The 23889-nt window shown below is 39.2% G+C and overlaps 1 pseudogene; it reads left to right on the forward strand.

The window, feature by feature from the left end:
• The first annotated feature begins 1387 nt into the window (after positions 1-1387).
• LOC143618239 (18S ribosomal RNA) lies at positions 1388-1520 on the forward strand (annotated as a pseudogene).
• The last annotated feature ends 22369 nt before the right edge of the window (positions 1521-23889 follow it).

A 23889-nucleotide genomic window follows, 5' to 3' on the forward strand; every position in this document is an offset into this window, starting at 1 on the left:
AATTTTGTGTGTGACTTTTATATGTTATAAAAAGCTTATCTAAAGTTTTCCAGAATTTTTCATGATGTTTAGCTATTTTTCACCATTTTTAGCCAAAACCGAGCATTAAATTCACCAAATATTCATCCTTTATCCAAAAATTGCCAAAATTTCACAGATCTCATGTTTTCATGTGTAGATCATCTCTGTGAAATTTCATGACTTAACTCTAAGTCTACCACAATCTGTCCAAATCTTACAAATCATACGAAAAACCGAACTACCTTGTGTTTCTAGCTTTAGATCGCAAAGATATTGATTTCTAGCCTTTGCTAGCAACTAGATACAACACCTACAAGCAAAACAACACCACACCAAGCAAGTTATACCCACAATCAAGCCATTTCTTTCATGGTTTCGGTTAAGACATCAAAACAAAGATTTTAACCGTAAAAATTCGTTTTTGACTCTTTTAACTCCTTTCTTGGACCAAGATCCCTTGTATAACTTGTATACATCACTTGATCATGCAAGAATCGGTTTCATCTCAGGTTTTCACCCATTTTTCACTTGAAACCTCATTTTCTTGTAAATGACTCGAGAAAAGACGATGAACACGACTATAATCCGATCTTTACCTCGGTTTCTTGGTATAAATCAAAGGAGGTTGGATGAATGTGTAAAGGGTTGAGAGGATTTGGAGAGTTGGGATGTGGAAAAAAAGAAAAATGAAATGTGTGTGTGTGTGTATTGGACCGATCGGTCCATTGTAAGGTGGTGGGGGGGCCCACATCTCAAACCATGGCCACACATTTGGATTGTGTAATCCGGATAATGTTGTGGATAATCTGGTTCAGTTCGTTTTTCGGTTAAACACTTAATTCGGCTTAAAACGAGGCTAAAACGGTCGTTTTTCGGCTTAAAAATAAAATTTATATAAAACCGATTTAAAATCTTTAAAAACTTAAACCATGACATTTATTGACTCAACACATCATATTGTCGGTCATTGTGCATCTTTTTTCGGCTTGATCGATCGTCTCTTGCTTGGTTTGATGTTAAAGGTTTCGTTTAACGTACCGACGTACTAATAAATCGAAATCCTTTTTCTGTGCTATAATTCACTTATCCCGAAGCCTTAATACTTCGTAAACCTTACTAAACATCATATATTTCATCTATGACGTAATCCCCGATTCGTTCGGGTTTCATTAATCGTTCATCGGTTAATCGTAATTCCAATACGACTAACTGTACATTCGAGTATAATTCGTACTGGGAATCTTATATACTCGTACAAACACATTATAATTCATATATTTAGTATTAAATAACACATAAATGGTATATTCCGGCTAGGGTATACCTGAATTTCCGGAATCGTTACACCGTTCCCGGGCCTTGTACACACCGCCCGTCACACTATGGGAGCTGGCCATGCCCGAAGTCGTTACCTTAACCGCAAGGAGGGGGATGCCGAAGGCAGGGCTAGTGACTGGAGTGAAGTCGTAACAAGGTAGCCGTACTGGAAGGTGCGGCTGGATCACCTCCTTTTCAGGGAGAGCTAATGCTTGTTGGGTATTTTGGTTTGACACTGCTTAACACCCAAAAAGAAGGGAGCTACGTCTGAGTTAAACTTGGAGATGGAAGTCTTCTTTCGTTTCTCGACAGTGAAGTAAGACCAAGCTCATGAGCTTATTATCTCAGGTCGGAACAAGTTGATAAGATCCCCCTTTTTTCGTCCCCATGCCGCCGGTGTGGTGACATGGGGACGAAAAAAGGAAAGAGAGGGATGGGGTTTCTCACCATTCGTACATTATGCATACCATTATACCTTGACAGTACGTGCAATATCCGAAGATCGTTCACGTACCGACAAGCAATTATTCATACCTTATATACATATCATTCATATCTTCAACTATTACCCGACGGTACATGCGATATCCGAAGATCGTTCACACACCGTCAAGCATTCATTTATACATAATCATATAAGGCATACACTTAACACTTAAGGTAAGTGTATTAACTAATCACATCGAGTATGCACACATCCCCGAAAACATAACAAGGAAAGGGGGCTAGAAACTCACCTAAAGTCGAATACGTTCACCGTTAATAGTTATTCCTTAGTTGGGCACGGCTAACTGTATAATAATTACATGCATTAATTAACTATCACTACTCATCTCGCGTTTCTAGTCTAATTATAACCCTCAACGAACAGGGGTCCGGGGGCAGCGCCCCTGGCAGCGGGGTCTAGGGGCGGCAGCCCCTAGCAGGGTCTAAGGGGCAGAGCCCCTGGCTGGGGTCAGCTTGGAAAAATTTTATTTCTACTAACTGTCTTATCACATTTTCCATTAACATTTTGAATCGTTAATTAACTTGCTACTTAAAAGTTCAAGGGCTTAATTGTAATTAAATCATTCTACTTTAAGTCCATGGAGCATTCTGTAATTCTGTTAAACTTCTAGTTCGTCACCTATCCTTAACGAATTGACTTGTCATGACGAACTGGTTCTTATAACGAATTAAACCCTCTAACGAACTGGACCCTTAACGAATTAGTCCATAGCGAACCAGTCTATGTAACGAATTGGACTTTCCAATTCGTTATCTTTTAACTATAGAGAATCAAGGGTAATTCGCTATCTTTTCCCTTAACGAACTGAAGCTAGTTCGTTATATTTCCTTAGACGAATCAGCTAGCGAATTACTTCTAATTCATTAGTTACCCCTTAGCGAACTAGGGTTAGGTCAGGGAATGTCAGAACATTTCCTGACATTCATACCTCGTATTAACTTTTCCGGCGCCGCCGCCGGAAAGCCGCGGATTCGCCGGAAAAACGAGTTTTAACTCTTTTTTCACCGTTTTTCGTCACGTTCGATCCAGATCTGAGCTAGGGTGACCCATAAGTTCATCTTAGGTTCGGTTTATACCCGATTCCACCCGAACCTCGTGACTTAAACGGTTTAACGATGTCGGCTCGTCGTTTCGTGACCATATCTAACGGGTTTAAGTTCATACAACATAATACTATCATACCTTGGGACGGGATCGGTTTCTCTTCTATTTTTTGGCTAGAGAGAGGATTAGAGAGAGAGAGAGCTTAAGTGTGTGTGTGTGTTTTGAATGGTGTATGGAATATGTGTAAATGAGGAATTAAGTGGTGTTTATGGTTTATATATTTATGGATCATGGGCTTAGCCCATGGTCTTTCCTCCTTTCCTCTAATCCAAGTCCATAACCCAATTCCATTTAACCCAACACTAGCCCGAATCATAATAACTCATACTTTCGTTTATTAAACGAAACTAGAAAAAACGGGATGTTACAACATCAATAGTGAATTTGTCTTTTTAGGGTTTGAAAGAAAAAACTTGTAATTTAGTAAGTAATCATATATATTTAATAAGTTAAAGTTTATTGAAATTTAATTTTAAAATTAATCTTGTATCTTCATCCAATTATATCATTTTTTATAAAACCTTAATTAATATAATATATTAAAAATATTAATTTTTAGAATCATTATTCAATATCAACGTGAAAATTGATTACTTATAAAAACCTAATATTAATAACTAATATATATATTTGTATAAAACAAAATAACATATGTATGTTGATATTTAATTGTTTAAATTAGGAAAAAGTTATTAAAAAGAGAAAATGAAATATTAAAAAGTAAAAGAATGAAATATAGAGTTATTAATAACAAAAAATTATTAAAAAGAGAAAATGAAAGATTAAAAAGTAAAAAAAATAAGAAATACAAAATTATTAATAAGATAAAGAATTGTCAAAGGTATTTAATATGAAAGAGAGGAGAGAAAATTTTTGTAAGAATCAATTTGGTGATAACATGTGGTACTTAGTAAGTTTTATATATTACATAGTATAGATTTATCACCAATCGAAGGAAATGAGAACATTAAATTGTAACGAGGGATGTTCTTCAAAAACTATGTTTTTCTGATTTACATCATGAAAAATATTTTGATAGCTTTTAGGAGGCTTCTCAACTTTGTCATAATGACAACATAAAAAATAACATGTTAACATATTAAATTTTATGAATTTTTTGCTTCATTTGATCATAGTTTTGCATGGTATGCTTCCCGTACAATGTTCTGATCATTGAAAGAAAAGTTAATGATGCCACAAATATTTCAAATTTGATAAAAGTTAGAAGCATTGATATGCCAGGGGTGGCATGTCGAAACTTGAAAATTAAATCATGTTTAAAATTCTAACTTTTATCTGTTTGACATTTTCAAGTCAACCTTTGAACCTGTAACAAATTTAACGATAAATTTATTTACATTCTCAAAATTTTAAAAATACTCAGATTTCTCATTTTTGACTCATAAAAAATTTTGACCTAAATGTAGTTAACTTGTACCAAGCAATCTATCTACCAACTTTTGACTCATAAAAATCAAATTTAAGTTCCACAAAAAACTCAAAACAATCCTTGATAAAATAAACTAAGAAATTAAATATGATAAATTGTGTTATGTCTTAAAGTGATTGGTATATACTTTCCTTACATTTTAACATATATATAGTTTACAAAATTAACTTAAAAAATAAATGGATAGATTTAAAACATATATTTATAATTTATAAATTTATATAACAATTTAAAATAATAACAACAACAACAACAACAATACTAATAATAGATAAATGAATCGATTTTTAAAAAATGGATCGAATTTTTAGCATATATTTATAATTTAATGATTTAAAAATTACTTTGTAAAATGAAAGCATATTCGAGTTTTGTTTTTCTTTACAATCTTCTACAATATACATAGTACAATATGTTAATAATAACATCTGAAATTATATTTTTACAATATTTTATAAACATGGTTTGTTGATTTTTAGATTTTATCAAGTATTTTAGACTATATAGTAAAATAATATGTTAAAATTTATTTTCATAAAAATGTGTAGATATAAAATAAATAAAGTGTAAAAAGAAAGTGAATAATTATTGACTTATTAGATATATTAGGGTTAATTAAGATCTTAGTTTTGGAGGGGAAAAATTATAAGAATTAATCAAAAGAAGACAATTGTTCACGGTTATTTTAATTTATTAGAATAAGAATATATATATATATATATATATATATATATATATATATATATATAGGAGAAGGATAGTTGAAAACTTGATGAGTTGTAAGAACTTATGCACTCAATTTGAACCACACAATCATTTAAATGAGTATAAAATATGTGGCTAGATTAAATCTGTTTAAAAATTGAATTAGGGGAGAGAATAAAGATGTGTGATAATTACGCTAGTGTAAACGTTAGTACACTTATGTAAAAAGTCGATTCGGTATGGAAAAAAATATTGTAATTTTTTTACGCATATGTAACCTACATATTACATATATGTAAACAAAAAAATTAAAAAAAAATTGTTATGTTGAGTTCTTTTGAGTTCTTAAAACTCAAAGCGGTTCTCGAAAAAAATCAATTATATATATATATATGTGGGATGGATCTTGGGAGATGTAATAATATAGTTAGAAGTGCGAGATGAAAATCTCAACCATTAATTACACATACCAGTGGTTTATGTTACACCATGACAATTTAGTAAATACCAAGAACTTATTACTAGATGTTAATCGTTTACAAGGGCAAACAAAAGTCATAGCTAATAAAAAGAAACGACAATTATGTAAGGCCACAGTCCCGGTGCCCTGCATTGGCGTTGGATTTACTCAAAAACACAGTTTTAAATATCATAGTGAATTAAAACTTTTCGCGGAATATAAAAACATCAAACATTCATTAGAAAACATTAAAATATTGTCTTTAAACTATCACATTGTCTTAACATAAAACATCATAGCTTTTTTTCACTAGATGTCAGTCAGCTCAGTCCATGCCATGTGTCCCCCTCAAGCCAGGTCCTCCATCCTATTTACCTGTGTGCATACTAAAAGTCAGCTACGCTGTGTGAGTTCTAGTTAATCATGCAACATACATTACATTCACATACATACATACATACACATATCCGGAGACACATATAAATACCATAACCTGCTTGTACATCATTCATACATACATACATACATACATACATACTTTATACTTTCTTTCTTTCATACTTTCATACTTTTCATACTTTGTTGTTTTAGTCTACTAATACATACATAATTCTTTACGTTTTAAAGATAATTTCGCCCTACATACCTCGGATATTATTAAGGTCTGGCACCCTTCATCCTCAGATATTATTAGGGTCTGGTTCTCTTCATCCTCGGATATTATTAGGGTCTGGTGCCCTTCTTTTCGTACATTACTATCGCATACCTCGGATATTATTAGGGTCTGATTCCCTTCTTTCCATACAACCATACATTCTTTGCCATACATACATTAGATATAAGGGATATTGGTTTTTAATACTCTCAACATTTACCCGTTGGTTGATATCACTCTCAACTTTCACTTTGTCGCTCACCACTCCCAACTTTCACCTTATTTTCTTCTATCACTCCCGAACTAACGGAGCACTAACTCCATTAAATCTATTTGATGATGTGGCTTTTTTTATTGACTTGGCATTTGTTTAAATGATGTGGAAATTTCCTATGTGTAATATATACCATATCATCACCATATTCAATCACAACTCTTCCACAACCATACCTACCAAATCCCAAACCCTACATTCATCAATCACAACCTTATTCTCTCTGCCACCGTAGTCATCTCCGTCACCGCCACTCCGATGGAAACAACTTATTCCATTACAACGACATCAAATACTCATTTGACTTATTGAAATCGCCGTCAGTGCCTCTGCCCTCTCCAAATTTCTCAGTTTCGATTCAATTTGTGAGAAGAGGATGATGAAGAACCGGAAGAAAGTGTCGGTGTATGGATGATGAACATGATAAGCTCAGTCAGAATCACTATGGCAAACAAGAAACTCATATCCGCTCACGGATATACCTTCACATTTGGTTAGTTACTTGCTCCGATCTTGTTTATATTTTGCAATATGGTGCAGATCTGAGCATTTATAAACTAATTGTTTCCATCAGATTGGTCAAACTTGTATGAAACAAGGTCGGTTTCTTTGAAGGGGAAGTAGTTGTTTCCATTAGAGTGGTGGCTGTGGTGGAGATGATGGCGGTGACGGAGGTGACGGTGACGACGGAAAAAGCAGAAGGTTGTGGAGCAGTGGTGGGAGGGTTGTGGTGGGGTATGTGATAATATGGTTTTTTTTGACACACAAGAAATTCCACATCATTATAACAAATGTCAAGTCATCATAAAAAAGCCACATCATTAAAAAAATTTAACGGAGTTAGTGCTACGTTAGTTCGGGAGTGATAGAAGAAAATAAGATAAAAGTTGGGAGTGGTGAGAGACAAAGTGAAAGTTGAGAGTGATATCAACCAACGGGTGAAAGTTGAGAGTATTAAAAACCAATATCCCTAGATATAAATACACACACACACACACACACACACATATATATATATTCATAAAGATCTACATATATACTCCTAACCTTTTCTACATTCGTTCATCATTTTTAATATCATTCATATATCTTTAAAAAGTCATTATATAACATACACTTACCACTTAATCTATGTGTATTAATAAAAACACAGGAGTATGCACACAACCCCGAAAAACATAACAGAGAAAAGGGGCAAGAAACTCACCTGAGTCATGTTCTTTTCCGAGTTAACAATAATACCCTTCCTTAGTTTTGCACGGCTAGTTGTGTAATAATTATAAGTATCAACTAACTACCTCTAATTATATCTTATAATCGAATCAACATTCTAATCGAGTCACAATTCTAACCGAATGACAGTCCTAATCGAATGACAGTCCTAATTGAATGATCATTCTAATAGAATGACAGTTCTAATCGAATGATTGTTCTAATCGAATGAGAATTCTAATCGAATGGCATTCAATCGAATGACAGATTCTAATCGAATGACCATTCGATTCGAGTACTTTTCTATTCGATTCGAATACTTTTCTAGTCAATTAATTTTTTATTCGATTACTTTTCTATTCAATTACTTTTATGTTCGATTCAAGTTTCTTAAGGGCTCAATTCATATATGATTTCCATTCTTATCACTTTCCAGCCTATTCTTAAGACCCGTTTTGCCCGTCTTGCATAAGAAACGAGCCTTGGTCTATAACCACATCATTTCCTTGCATTAACATGGTCCAAACGTTACCCTTTTAACCCTTTCATTCCAAACAGCTTGTTTACATTCAAGTTTACATTTTTCTTACATAATAAGACCCGATTTACTATCCTAGCAAGTTTCATGCAAAACCGACTTTGTTTACCCGTCCTTTTTTCACAAACCGAACACTACTCGTTTTACCCAAAACGAACCAACTAACCCGTTTACTCGCAAGTTCATTATGCTATCAAAATCGTTGCCCTTTATATCATCCTACCAAATTTCATGCAAATTCGTACACGAAAAGTAAACCTTTTTAACAAAAACGTACATTTGAGATTTATGTTCGAAATCACTCGAATATACCAAAACCATATCAAACAAACTCAGAATTGAGTGATTCAAGTGGCTGCAGAACCATGTCATCCCGATCTACAAACTCATCAGCTCTTCATCGTCAGAAACCGCCGCTACAGTTGTCGGAAAACAAAAACAGTTGCTGGAATCTTCTATTTTAGCTGTTACAGTTTTTCTAGTAAAAACCGAACTTACCGACCTCTGATTGAATATCTAATCGGTATAAATCTTTATTTATATGACATTAACACTCAGTTAAAATTTGAGACCAATTCGACGGTTAGATCTCCAGAAATCATTGTATCTTTGTGGGTAGTTTTCTCAAAAAACGGGAATTTTGATAAAGAAGGAGTATGGAGGCTAGGATGGTTATGAATGAGATGGTGGCTACATTTATAGGAAGAGGGTAGGGTTTCATGTTTAAATTTTCATCTAATGACATTAATTCCCTCATACTTTAAATAATTACATTTATCTTCTTTAATTTAATTAAACTCCAATTATTTAAAAACCGACGAAACTTGGGATGTTACAAGTCTACCCTCTTTATAAGAGGTTTCATTCTCGAAACCTGCTTAGTCATTGTAAGAGGAATGTTTCTTGTATTCACATCCTTTTTTGAACCGTCTTAGCTTCCTAATTTACCGGTTTATCCTTTTGTCTTACAATCATCTAGTGATGTTTATTAGTTTTAGTTGTCATAGGTAGCTTGTCTATGAAGTCCTCGATGATGCAATTCCTTATAGACTTCACAAGTCCCCATCATTCCCTTAAGCTTTATTTTATTTCTTGTCCTTCAAACAGAAACATTACATTTACCGTCACAACACTTAGCACTGAATGACCCTTCTGTCCAATTAAAACTTTTAGCAAATATACTGATTTACAATACATTTAAAACATATTAATTCCAAAATGGAAACACTCCACTCTCTCCTTATGGATTAATTCTTGAAATCCCTTTGTCTATTCCTTAAGATAGAACATTTCTTGCAATTCTTGAGCACATCCATTGCATAACTTGTCAGAGAACTCCTTAAGTCACCATTTAAACCTTCTTTCATTCTCACCTCTGCATCAAAACGTAGGGTTCATGAGTTATAGCTATCTCAGGTAGCTTGATCATGAGGTCCATGAGGATACATCTTCCTTTTCTTGACTAATAAAGTCTCACATTGTCCTATGAATCCATTGTTGTCTACTGCCGCATATCAGGCTGTATAATATATCATAACTATTTATCTTAACCGACTTCCTTTCCGGGCATGTCTTGACCTTCATATGGACATTTATAATACCATTCTATCTTTATCGTTCTAGAGGAATTCCCGTCCATGATCACATGATTATCAGTTACACACTAATCATTCGTATTAAGACTTAGTTCTAGTAACATAAGTCTAAGCCATCTCTACGCCTTCCTTGCATGTCTTTCCAGCTTTTGTCCTCGGTTTCTTGCATCCTCTTGCTGCTTTACTGTCGATTTCACCTTCGTAACACTTGCGGTTGTTCTTGTCTATAGACAAAGTATCATGTCCTTCCACAGCTGTCACATACCATGAACTCATCTTCAGTTGACTTCTACTTAAGGGTTTCACTTTCATTGTTATCTACCTTCAATGTAACCAATATCATTCCTTTCGAAGCCTCGATGTAAACCGAGTATCTGGACTTATGAGCTTTATCTAGGATTTGGCTTGGAATATCTCCATGACGTGGAATCCTCAGGAGACCAAATCTGATTTTCACATCATAAGTATTATCTTCTAAATCTCGGTGTAACCAGACAATTTTATTTCTTTTTCATATTGTTCTCATCGTTTATAACTTTTAACTGTGCCTCGCGGATATCACTCATGAAATCCGAAGTGCTAACTAATTTATACAACTTAATTACCATGATAACTTTTTCACATTCACGGCCGTCAGCGACCACATTGGCCTCACCAGGGTAATACTTGATTTAACAATCATAATCCTTTATCAGCCTTAACCATCTTCTTGTCTCATATTCTGTTCATATGGCTTGAAGTGATATCTAAACTCTTATGATCTGTATCAATGGTACACCTTGAAAACCTAGCACACAATACTCTTTTTTCAGCGTTTCCAACACTTCTCTCAAGTGTTCAGCGTGGTTGGGCTTATCCATTGAATAAATCAAAACTATCGCCAATAAAGGAAATGGCATATTTGTCCTAATGGCATGTCCTATTCATCATAACCATAAATGCTGTTTGAGAATTCGTTTATTCAACGATATCACGAGAAACTTGTAGTATTCATATCGCGTCTGAAATGTTGTCTTAGGGATGTCTGCCTCATTCACTTTCAACTGATGATAGCCTTCTCTGAGGTCTATTCGCTAGAACCAACTAGCACCTTGCTAATAGAGGGGTGAAGAGGATTTTGGAGAAGACAGTGGAATAAGTCGGAAAGATTGGTAAAATAAATTGGATGACGCGTTATGGGCATTCAGAATCGTGTACAAAATACCGTTGGGTACTACATCGTTTATTCTAGTTTATGGTAAAGCATGTCATCTTCCCGTTGAGTTAGAGTACTGTGCGTTTTGGGCATTGAAAACGATTAATGTTGATCTTACCGAGGCCGCAAGAAAGAGATATTTTCAGTTTCATGAGTTAGTGGAACTTCATGATGCGGCATATTCTCGATCGTTGGATATCAAGGAAAAGACGAAAGTGTTGCACGATCGGCATTTAAAGGGAGGCAGGGACTTCAAGAAGGGTGACAAAGTATTATTATTTAACTCTCGTTTGAAGTTATTTGCAGGTTAATTGAGACCGAAGTGGACGGGACCGTATTTGGTGAAAGATATGTTCCCATATGGTGCGGTGGAGCTAGAGAATCCGGACAATGGAACTTCGTGGAAAGTGAATGACCATCGTTTAAAGCATTATCTTGGAGGGACGGAGGATTCAATCGAGGTGGAGGAAACTCCCCTCGATCCATCGAACTAAATCACTGAAGGGATTCTTGAGTGAATACTCAAGTGTAGAGTTTGTATAATTTCCTTTATTTTTCTTTGAGTCACTAACACTAGTTTTTTGTATTTTTGTTGCGTCGTCGAGTCGTTTCAAGGAATCATCGCCATCATGAAGAGAGGATTTTACGCAAATCAAGAGATGGCATGTAAGTTTTGCATGTAAAGTGACATAAAATAGACATCAAAAGACTTGGTAATTTCTTAATAAAATTTTCTAAGGCAAAAAGGGGCTCAACCTTCATAACTTTATGTTAAAAACACCCTGTCGTGCCGTGCGACAGGGTATATGGTTCCTACCTGCGCGACACGGGCATCAAATGAGTGCGAAGCATAGCGCCGCGCTACGCGAGCCCGGGGGCACCCCTAGGCCGCTCGGTGTGGCCATGGTCATATCTTAATCTGTTTTTTTTACACCATATTCTCAATTTTTTACCCATTTTTCAAAATCCCCTTTCTCCTCACCCAAAACCCATGAACCCTAACCCCAATCTTCACCAAATCCACCATTTTTTCACCATGTTTTTCCAAATTAAACCTTAAAATCAACATACTATCATCACATTATTATAACCCATCTTTAATTTTAACCCAATCTTCACCAATCAAGTCACTTGCACACACTTAGATTCCAACTTTTTGCAACTTAAATCCTTGTTTTGCATCACTCAAAGGTATGGTTCCTTGTATTCTTGTAATTTTTATGTTTTTGTAGTGTTAGTTTTTACTTTGTGTTGGTTAATTAGTTGTCGGGTTGGTTAGAAACTAGTTGTAAGAGTTAGTTTTCGGGTGCGGGCTGGTATGGTTTGGTAGATTGTTTCAGTTTGTTGGGTGCGGTTGGTTGTGTTGGTCATTTTTGAAATATTGTTTTCGCCGTTGCAGTTTAGTCGGTTTGGGTTTAACCGAGTGTATCTAGTGTTGGGGTTTGGTTTTAGGGTGTTGGACATAATGTTTTGAGTGGTTAAAAACGAGATGGAAAACGATTTTATTAACTATATATCTTGCCAAATATTTGTTTTCCGCTCATTTTTGACTCAATGTTCGGGTTGTTGGCACTTGGGCTTAATTGGGACAATTAAAGTGACGGGAGGAGGTAATGTACATTGAGTTGGGTTTGAATGTTATAGGTTTTGCAAACTATGTTAGTTTTCAATTTTGGTTTTCCATTAACTTTATTAGAAAATAAACCTTTCGTTCGTACTCAAGTTACATTCGAATGAGTTCGATTTGAAATATTTTGTAACCCGGATTTCCAAACTTTATTTATTTTCAGTTTTTTTAAATTAATAAATAAAAAAATCCGAAAAAGTTACAAAAATATTTTAAGTTTTATTTGTTTATTTACTTACTCCCATTGTTGGTTTGTTTGTCTTATTTTGTTTACAGAATGTCGGATATGGATGTGTCGAAAGAATGGGGAAAGCAAAAAAGAGGTCCGGCTCCACGGCCACGAGGCGGGCCGGCAGTGGTGGTTTTTGTTAAGCCGATAGAGACGAGAAGAAAAAGTCAAAATCTTCATGATAGTTCGTTACTTTAATTTGAGGAAGATTCGTCGGAATATATTAGGATGGATAATATTGTTAATTCGGATCTTCTCACTTTCAAGACTATCGATTGGAATTTTTTGGATACTATTGGTCAAAGAGAGTGTGTGGAGGAGTTGTTGGGTCCAAAGTTTGTTGGTGCATAATGTCAGTAGTTCATAGTCTAGTGTCTGTAATCGAGTCTGTAATGTTTAATTATGTTTTGTATGTTTAAGCGAAGTTACTGACAAGTTCGCTTAACAGGCGAACTTGTTAGTCAAGCGAAGTTATGGACAACTTCGCCTGAACATGCCAGGCGAAGTTGTCGTGTATAAATAGTCCTAGGTTACGGCTTGGTTTGGAATCGTGTTTAAGTTCGTGTCAGTTGTTCAAGTTCATTGTAACGTGAGGACGAGAGTTTGTAACAGTGATATTACATCACGTGTTTGAGTTATAATATATAACGTGTGTTCGTTTCGTGTGTTCGTGTGATTCGTGTTCTATACTCGTAACGATCTACGCAGGGATTCCGCACCTGAGTAGACCGAGATATCTCGTGCGATCCGTCCAGGGAACCTACAATTGGTATCAGAGCTTTTGCTCGATTGTGTGGTTCGGGATATTCACGCGGGTGTAGAAATCGTCCCGTTTCGACTATTCGCGGGACGTGTTTTCTGTGTTTTTGAGTCAATCTTACCTCCTACCATCGTATTCAAGCCTTTGCACCGTCAAAAACCTCATAAAATCCAGATTTCAGATCTGCAAAAACGTCCGTGTTCATCAGGCGAAGTTGCCGTCAGGATACGTAGGGTTTCGGCGAAGATATAAGGTTAAGCGAAGTTATCCACAACTTCGCCTACCTTCTCAAGTTCGCCTAACTCAGCGAAGTTCTCTACAACTCCGCCTACCTCCTAAGTTCGCTTACTTTAAGCGAAGTTAATCATCTGCGAAGTTCTTCAGCGAAGTTAATCAGCGGCGAAGTTAAGGCTTAAGCGAAGTTATCCGTAACTTCGCCTACAGTACTTTTCAGAAAATTTTTTGATTTTTTCGGGTTTCTTACTTTTCGGGAAAGATGTCGTCGATTAAGATCTCTGAGTTAGTGAAGATGGAAGTTGAAGCAGGGTCAGCTACTAAGGCCCCAAGATTGCTGAAGGGAACCGATTTCGTTGCATGGAAGGATCGGTTCATACAATATGTCAAGTACCAGGATGCGAAGATGTGGGTATGCATCCAGGATGGTTATATTCCACCAGTTATGGAGTATGAAGGTCGTGATCAAATCAAAAAATATAGCAAAATGGAAGAAGAAGAGAAAAAGATGTATGAGGCCGAGAGCAAGGCTCATGCTGCTATTACTATGGCTCTTCCACAAGAGATCCTTCATACGTTTAGAAAGTACACGTCAGCAAGAGAGCTTTGGGAAGCTCTTGAGAACAGATTTGAAGGGAATGTAGGAATCCGTGCTTCAAAGATAAAATTGCTCAAAACCCAGTTCTCAGTCTTCAAGTATTTGAAGAATGAATCTTTAGATGATATTATCACTCGATATTACCATCTGATGACTGAATTGAGTAACTATTCAATTTCCTACCGAGAAGAAGAAATAGTTGAGAAGCTTCTAGATGCTCTCCCACCAAAATGGGAGATGTACACTGTGCTGATGAGGGAAGACAAAGACTTTCCCACATATGATCTAGAAACGGCAGTCAACAAGCTCAGAACCTTTGAGTTTAACATGGTCAGAAAGGAGACACCTATGGATCAGGTTCAAGATCCAGGTATGTATGGAGCTAAAGTCAACACTAGCTCAGGATCGAAGACTGAATCTGCTGCCTACTACTCGAAGGGAGAGTCGGGCGCAAACTCATCACATGAGGGTCATGTGTCAGTCAACACAAATGGTGATGTTTGCTATGTAGCAGGTGGATCGAGTGGTTCTCAACCCCAGGTAAGCAAGAGTAGTTGCTCTCCAAGTATTCCCAGCAACAACTACTCCAAGATGCCTATGAGTGTCAAGTCTGCTGAAGAGCAGTTTGGTCTCTATGCTTCTTTTATTGCTTCCTATGAGAACTACATTCAAGGGAAGGTTGTTGATCCAGCTATGTTGGATGAAGACTATGACCAGATTGATGCTGATGATCTGGAGGAAATGGATCTGCAATGGCATATGGCCATGATTGTAAGAAGAGTGAAGCGGTTTATGAGAAAGACCGGAAGAAAGTTTGTCGGTGGAAAGCCAGGGTTTGACAAGGCGAAGGTGAGATGCTACAATTGTCAGCAAAACGGTCACTTTGCAAAGGAATGCAGGAATGAGCGTGTGGAACGAAGTCAGGGCAGGTCTACACAGCAAAGTGGGGGTTCTAAAGATTATAGTGCAATGATTTCCAGAGGAGATGGAGAATACAACTGGAACTTGCATTCTGAAGAAACTTTTGAGCAGGCAAATTTGGCGAAGGTTGAAACTGAAGAAAGTGAGAAGGTTACCGGAGAAGAAAAAGCTTTTATGGCAGATGTTAAAGACCAGCTCTCCGAGGTATGTTCTAAACCTACATGCTCTAAATGTGAAAACTTGTCTGAGCAATTAGCAACTATAACCGATCAGTATGTTAGGTTGGATGCTGAATTTAAAACCCTAAAAGAAGATCATCAGTTTACAAAAGCAAGAGAAAATAGCTATAAAGTCAAAATAAAAGCTTGTGAAAAAGATGTTAAAAGTCTAAAAACAAAACTTGCTGAAAAAATTGAAGTGATTGATTTAAGCTATGAAGTTTTGGAGGAAAAATGTCACACCCGGCCCTGAGCGGCGGAAACAGCCGGGCGCGCGCGAGTGGGGATTGATAATTAAGCACGGGCCATTGCAAACATTCAAAGATTTTCATTGCACATGAATTGTTTAATACAATACATTACATTGTTTAAAAATTACATAAAAACATCCAAGTATAAAACTGTTGAAGATTTCCAAGCCATATCCCCTTGCGCGGCGGGAACAACCACGCGCATCGAAGGGATAGAACTAAAATCTTCTAAAAAGCTAGTTTAGATGTTCAGCGTGAGGTGCTCTAAGTGTGACTCCATGCGCTACCTAATTATCTCCTGAAAGACACGTAAAAACATTTGAATCAGTATAAACTGAGTGAGTTCACAAGTTTTAGTAACTTGATAAATCGTATTGCATCATAATCATTCTGAAACATAATTCTGGTAGCATCATTAAAACACATGCTTGGTAAAATATAGTTCTATCAACATATTCTGATAAAATCGTTCCGCGGTTTACGCGCGAACATTTCTGGGAACTGTGCTCGTCTATGCAAAGTGGCGCTGCCACTACGAGCTAAAATAAGTAATACCGTCCCGCGGGTTACGCGCGAACGTTTCAGGAAAATGTGCTCGTCCATGCAAAGTGGCACTGCCACTACGAGCTAATCAATAATTCCGTCCCGCGGGTTACGCGCGGACGTTGTGCCGGAAAACAAGGCGCTCGTCCATGCAAAGAGGCGCGACCCCTACGAGCGGGCTCAAACCCATAGTACTGCCCCATGACCATACTAGGCACTCGTCCATGTAAAGAGGTGCGACCCCTACGAGCGGGTGGATCAAACCAGCAGTCCCTACCCTTAGAGTTCCAATGGTAAAGTGATCACTTACTCGAGTTCTAGCGCACATACATCGAAAACCTTAGATAACCGTTCGCATTGCTCATCATGAAATATAATTTAAACACATAATCGCTTGCATAGCTTGTAAGTATACCATGATAAAACATTATTTAGGTACGTGTCCCTCGCCCCGAAAACAGTTTAAAATAGTGAAAATAGTGAAAATAGGGGCTGTGAGACTCACCTGAGGTTCTTGTTAAGGGATTAATCGAGATTCGGGTTTTCTTGGTGTTGGCCTCGGAATCGAAGGTCTAGAATACGATTAAATAACAAGAAGTATATGTATTAAGATCAATAAACGGGAGAACATAAGGGTTGGAAAGTAGATCTCAGGGTTATATTCTCGGCTTACCTAGTAACAGGATCGGAAATGAAAACAACGGATGCTTGGGAGAGGATTAGTGCAAGTTTGTAGTTCTTTGAAGTGTGTTTTGGGTGATAATTTAGGTTACAAATTTATAGGCAAACTCAAGGGAACACAATCCCTTGCTTTAGGGGATTGAAATCTTTTCATATCTAAATGTAATGATGATAAAGTATGGAAGTTATTATTATTTACTTAAGAGTGGAGTGGTGGATAAAAGATTTTGATTTGATTTGGACAGAACATGCAGGTCTGGGGTTGGTGAGAATAGGGTGGCTGACAGTTGACTTTTCATGTTACAGTGTGCTTTTTCAGGTACTTTTGTCAGTGTACAGTAAAAAGTGGAAAATCTCTGAAACACGCTACTGTTTCCTTTCGGGCGGGAGTAATCTCCTTATAACTGGAGAATAGACTAAGTGTTCTGTGCGCATCACTTTGTGCGCATAGCTTTCTGCGTGAAGGACATTTCTTTGCTGCGGGTAGGTGCGTAACCTTCTCGCAGTTAGGGACATTGAGTTTCATTTGTAGATTCTCCAGGGGGTCTTGGTATTTCAACATAGTGATCAGTCATGTTGAAGTCAATTCCATCTTGGAGCTTCAGACAAACTAGCTCTCAATGTTCCCGCCATGCGGGGAGGTTAGTTCCCTTCCGCACGCGCATAAACGATTTAGGATGCACCCGCCTTAGCATCATGCGGGATGGTCAACCCATAGATAACATAACGTTAAGTTACATGAAAACATAAAGCCAAAACATTCACGCATGGCGCATATAACATATGCTCACGCTGGTTCTTAACATGGTGCGCTCGCGCAGGGCGCACATAACAGATGCACGCGCTGACTAACATGGCGCGCTCGCGCAGGGCGCACATAACAAATGCACGCGCTGACTAACATGGCGCGCTCGCGCAGGGCGCACATAACAAATGCACGCGCTGACTAATATGGCGCGCTTAATATTCACAATCACCTAATTATTAGGTTGATTACATAGTTTAAGGGGTTGGGAGTTTACCGGGTGTCACATTCTCCCCTCGTTAAACGAATTTCGTCCCGAAATTTAGGAGACGTTGCTGGCAGAAGCCATGTTCTGAAAGAGGTGTGGGTATTTCATGCGCATCTGGTCTTCTCTTTCCCAAGTGAATTCAGGCCAACGCCTCGAGTTCCATTGAACCTTTACTAACTTGATTCTGCTTCTGCGCAACTTTTGTTCTTTCCAATCGGTTACTGCTATAGGTTCTTCTACGAAGTGCAGCTGTTTGTCGATGTGAATCTCTTCCAACGGCAAAATCAACGTTTCGTCAGATAGGCACTTTTTGAGGTTGGACACATGAAACGTATCATGAACTCCACTGAGTTCGGCGGGTAAACGGAGTTTATAAGCAACCGGACCGATCCTTTCCAGGATCTCAAATGGTCCAATGTAGCGTGGATTCAACTTTCCTCGCTTGCCGAAACGGGGGACTCCTTTCCATGGAGAGACTTTCAAAAGTACTTTATCCCCTACTTGAAATTCCAATGGTTTCCTTCGCACATCTGCGTAGCTCTTCTGTCTATCGCGCGCTGTCTTAAGGCGATCCCTTATCTGAAAAATCTTGTCTGTTGTTTCTTGGATCAATTCTGGACCAGTCATTTGCTTGTCACCCACTTCAGCCCAGCACAGTGGGGATCTACACTTGCGCCCATACAAAGCTTCGAACGGCGCAGCCTTAATGCTTGTGTGATAGCTATTGTTGTAAGAAAATTCAACCAATGGGAGGTGAGTATCCCAGCTACCTCCGAAATCGATTATGCACGCGCGCAGCATATCTTCCAATGTCTGGATTGTTCGCTCGCTTTGCCCATCCGTTTGAGGATGATAAGCTGTACTCATATCAAGGCGAGTACCTAGAGCTCCTTGTAACGATCTCCAAAACCTTGATGTGAACCGACTATCTCTATCAGAAATGATGGACACTGGGACTCCATGTTTTGAAACTACTTCTCGAATATACAATCTGGCTAACTTTTCCATCTTATCGGTTTCCTTGATCGGCAGGAAGTGCGCTGACTTAGTTAGCCGATCTACAATAACCCAGATCGTGTCATAACCCCCAGGTGTCCTTGGCAGTTTGGTGATGAAGTCCATAGAGATTTGTTCCCACTTCCACATGGGAATTTCTGGCTGCTGAAGTAACCCCGACGGCTTCTGATATTCAGCCTTTACCTTTGAACACGTCAGGCACTTACTGACATACGTCGCGATGGCGCCTTTAAGATTGGGCCACCAATACAGCGTTTTAACATCTTGGTACATCTTGTCTGCGCCAGGATGTACGGAATACCGCGTCTTGTGAGCTTCGTTCAATACCTGTTCGCGCAATCCTCTCTTGAGAGGGACCCATATGCGGTTAGCGAAATATAGATTGCCGTTCTCTTTCAGTTCCAAATTCTTAACCATACCCCCAAGGCATTCGTTTTTAACAAACTCTGGTTTCAAGGCTTCTTGCTGAGCGTCTCGGATGCGGGTAGAGAGATCTGCGTGAATGGTCAACCTTAGAGCCTTGACTCGTAGCGTTTTTATTCGCTCCTTCCTACTTAGCGCGTCTGCTACCACATTCGCCTTTCCAGGGTGGTACTTGATTTCACAATCATAATCGTTCAACAATTCAACCCATCTTCGTTGCCTCATGTTTAAATCCTTTTGATCAAATATATGTTGAAGGCTCTTGTGATCCGTAAAGATTACACACTTTGTACCATAGAGGTAATGGCGCCAAATCTTTAGCGCGAAGACAACCGCTCCAAGTTCTAAATCATGCGTTGTGTAGTTCTTTTCATTGGTCTTGAGTTGGCGTGAGGCATACGCTATGACTTTGTCTCGCTGCATAAGGACACATCCGAGTCCTTGATGTGAAGCGTCGCAGTAAACGACGATGTCATCCGTCCCCTCGGGCAGAGACAAAATTGGCGCACTACATAACTTCTGTTTCAACATTTGAAATGCTGTTTCCTGATTTTCGCCCCAAACAAACTTCTTGTCTTTCTGAGTTAGCGCGGTCAGAGGTAGAGCTATTTTGGAGAAGTTCTCAATGAAGCGTCGATAGTAGCCAGCTAGCCCTAGGAATTGCCTCACCTCAGTTGGGGTTTTTGGCGCTTCCCAGTTTTCGATGGCCTTGACTTTAGAAGGATCAACGTGTATTCCTTTCTCGTTTACAACGTGACCGAGAAAATGAACTTCTCTAAGCCAAAACTCACATTTGGAAAACTTCGCATACAACTTTTCTTTCCTCAACAATTCCAAAATCAATCTCAGGTGTTGCTCATGCTCGGCCTTGGTCCGAGAGTAAATCAGAATATCATCTATAAACACAATCACAAACTTGTCCAAGTATGGTTTGCACACGCGGTTCATCAGATCCATGAATACAGCCGGCGCATTAGTTAGCCCGAAAGGCATCACTAAGAACTCATAATGGCCGTATCTAGTTCGGAAGGCTGTTTTCGGCACATCTTCCTCATGGACCCTAAGTTGGTGGACCGTAGATCTATTTTCGAATAATAACTGGATCCCTGCAACTGGTCAAATAAGTCGTCAATCCTCGGTAAAGGGTACCGATTCTTGACTGTCAGCTTGTTCAGCTCCCTGTAGTCAATACACATCCGGAAGGAACCATCCTTCTTCTTAACAAACAGTACTGGAGCTCCCCAAGGTGAAAAGCTTGGGCGTATGAAACCCTTATCCAATAGTTCCTGTAACTGATTGGATAGCTCTTGCATCTCAGATGGAGCTAATCGATAAGGCGCTCGAGCTACTGGCGCAGCTCCTGGGACTAAATCAATACGAAATTCTACTTGTCGCGGCTGCGGCAATCCGGGCAAATCTTCAGGAAAAACTTCTGGAAATTCACGCACTACTGGTAAGTCTTCAATTCTTCGCTCATCACCTTTCTTCTCTACTACATGCGCCAGGAAGGCGTAGCACCCTTTCCTTAGGCACTTACGCGCCTTTAGGCACGAAATCAGTTTCGTCGCAACTCCCCTTCTTTCCCCTTGAATTACCAAGGTTTCTCCGTTCAACAGTGGGATCCGAACCTGCTTCTCATGGCAAATAACTTCCGCGTGGTTCTCGACTAACCAATCCATACCTACCACAATGTCAAAACTTCCCAAGTCTATTGGCAACAAGTTAATATTGAACCCGTGACCTCCCATGACTATTACACATTCTTCAGTTCTTTCGTTCGCGCATAACTGCCTACCATTGGCTAGTTCTATAGTATAAGGCGTGTCTAGCCTACTGGTTGCTAAGCCTAGGGAGTTTTTAAACTCAGCAGATATAAAACTTAGGTCAGCGCCAGTATCAAATAAGACAGATGCAAAATGGCCGTTAAGCAAAAACGTACCGGTTACCACATTCGGCTCTTCTTTAGCTTCGCCTGCGCCGATCACAAAAGCTCTCCCGCGAGCTTGGTTCCCCTTTTGCGGGCAATCCCGACTAAAATGCCCTGGCTTTCCGCATGCGTAGCAGTTGTCACTGGCTCCAGCTTCTCTGACACGGCAATTCATCGTCTTGTGCCCTGGTCTGCCACATTTGGCACATTCGATTCTTGCGCATTCACCCTCGTGGTGTACCTGCATTTGTTGCACCATGGGCGAGGCCCGCTGTATCCTTTTCGTGGTGGCTCCGCGGCCTGAATCGCGTAAACCCTTGCGCTTTCCTGCTTCTTGAACGGTGGCTGCTTGGAGTCGGACCCTCGGTGGTGAGAGTTCCATTTCCTCTTGGGATCAGAGGTTCGCTGCTCGGTTCCGCGCGTAGTTAACATACCCGCACGGACCGTATCCTTGTAAGGGTGATGGCCCGCGCTACCGCCTCATCAAAGGTTGGAGGCGCTGCGGCGTTGAGCGGAACCCTAACAACAGGAGGTAACCCAAAAATATACCTCTCGATCTTCTTTTCCTCCGTGTTTGCCATATCTGGCACCAACTGGCAAGTTCGTTGAACCGGTTGTTGTAGGCGTCGATATCCGTTCCTACCATGGTGTGGTTCCAGAATTCCTGTTGTAGGCTCTGGATTTCTGCGCGAGAGCAGAACTTTCTCATCAACATCCCCTTCAGTTTCCTCCCAGGTCTTGTGGAGAGCAACTTCTCGCCCCAATGTTTTCGTTTGAAGCTTCCACCAAGACGAAGCTGCTTCCTGGAACATGCAGGTCGCGTAAAGGACCTTCTGGTTCTCACTACATCCGCTAATGGAGAGAACTGTCTCCATCTTGTCAATCCAGTTGTAGAGCCCAATGGCCCCTTCGGTTCCCTTGAATGGCCAAGGCTTACAGGCCATGAATGTCTTATAGGAGCATCCTTTGTCCAAGGCTCCTGATTCGGGATCTGGGGTCTCATTCTGACGACCCTGACTTGATTCGGCCTTGCTGGCCTCATGAGTCGCAATCGCCTGCGCGATTATTTCCGCGAGTTCCTCGGGTGTCATGGTAATTCCTTTGGCTTTAGTTGGAGGCATTCTCGCTTTAAAAGAGTGGAAATATATTAAACTTAGCGCATGTACTCTGAGCACATAATGTTATCATTATTTACTAGACAGTGTGACCCGTGTTCCTAAGTGTGTGTATAGTTTCTTTTGAAAATATTTTTTTTTTGAAAAATATTTCATGCGATTCCCCAACGGTTATAGTCTAGGTTAAAACTTCTTTTCCTAGTTCGCTATAACCAGTGCTCTGATACCAATCTGTCACACCCGGCCCTGAGCGGCGGAGGAACAGCCGGGTCGCGCGCGAGTGGGGATTGATAATTAAGCACGGGCCATTGCAAACATTCAAAGATTTTCATTGCGCATGAATTGTTTAATACAATACATTACATTGTTTAAAAATTACATAAAAACATCCAAGTATAAAACTGTTGAAGATTTCCAAGCCATATCCCCTTGCGCGGCGGGAACAACCACGCGCATCGAAGGGATAGAACTAAAATCTTCCAAAAAGCTAGTTTAGATGTTCAGCGTGAGGTGCTCTAAGTGTGACTCCATGCGCTACCTAATTATCTCCTGAAAGACACGTAAAAACATTTGAATCAGTATAAACTGAGTGAGTTCACAAGTTTTAGTAACTTGATAAATCGTATTGCATCATAATCATTCTGAAACATAATTCTGGTAGCATCATTAAAACACATGCTTGGTAAAATATAGTTCTATCAACATATTCTGATAAAATCGTTCCGCGGTTTTACGCTGCGAACATTTCTGGGAACTGTGCTCGTCTATGCAAAGTGGCGCTGCACTACGAGCTAAAATAAGTAATACCGTCCCGCGGGTTACGCTGCGAACGTTTCAGGAAATGTGCTCGTCCATGCAAAGTGGCACTGCCACTACGAGCTAATCAATAATTCGTCCGCGGGTTACGCGCTGGACGTTTGTGCCGGAAACAAGGCGCTCGTCCATGCAAAGAGGCGCGACCCTACGAGCGGGCTCAAACCCATAGTACTGCCCCATGACCATACTAGGCACTCGTCCATGTAAAGAGGTGCGACCCCTACGAGCGGGTGTGGATCAAACCAGCAGTCCCTACCCTTAGAGTTCCAATGGTAAAGTGATCACTTACTCGAGTAGTTCTAGCGCACATACATCGAAAACCTTAGATAACCGTTCGCATTGCTCATCATGAAATAAATTTAAACACATAATCGCTTGCATAGCTTGAAGTAGTATACCATGATAAAACATTATTTAGGTACGTGTCCAGCCCCGAAAACAGTTTTAAAATAGTGAAAATAGTGAAAATAGGGGGCTGTGAG

This window comes from Bidens hawaiensis, unplaced genomic scaffold, assembly GCF_021521415.1.
Source record: "Bidens hawaiensis isolate Kalapana, Puna unplaced genomic scaffold, B.hawaiensis_p1.1 tig00066177_1, whole genome shotgun sequence".
NCBI classification, from domain to species: domain Eukaryota; kingdom Viridiplantae; phylum Streptophyta; class Magnoliopsida; order Asterales; family Asteraceae; genus Bidens; species Bidens hawaiensis.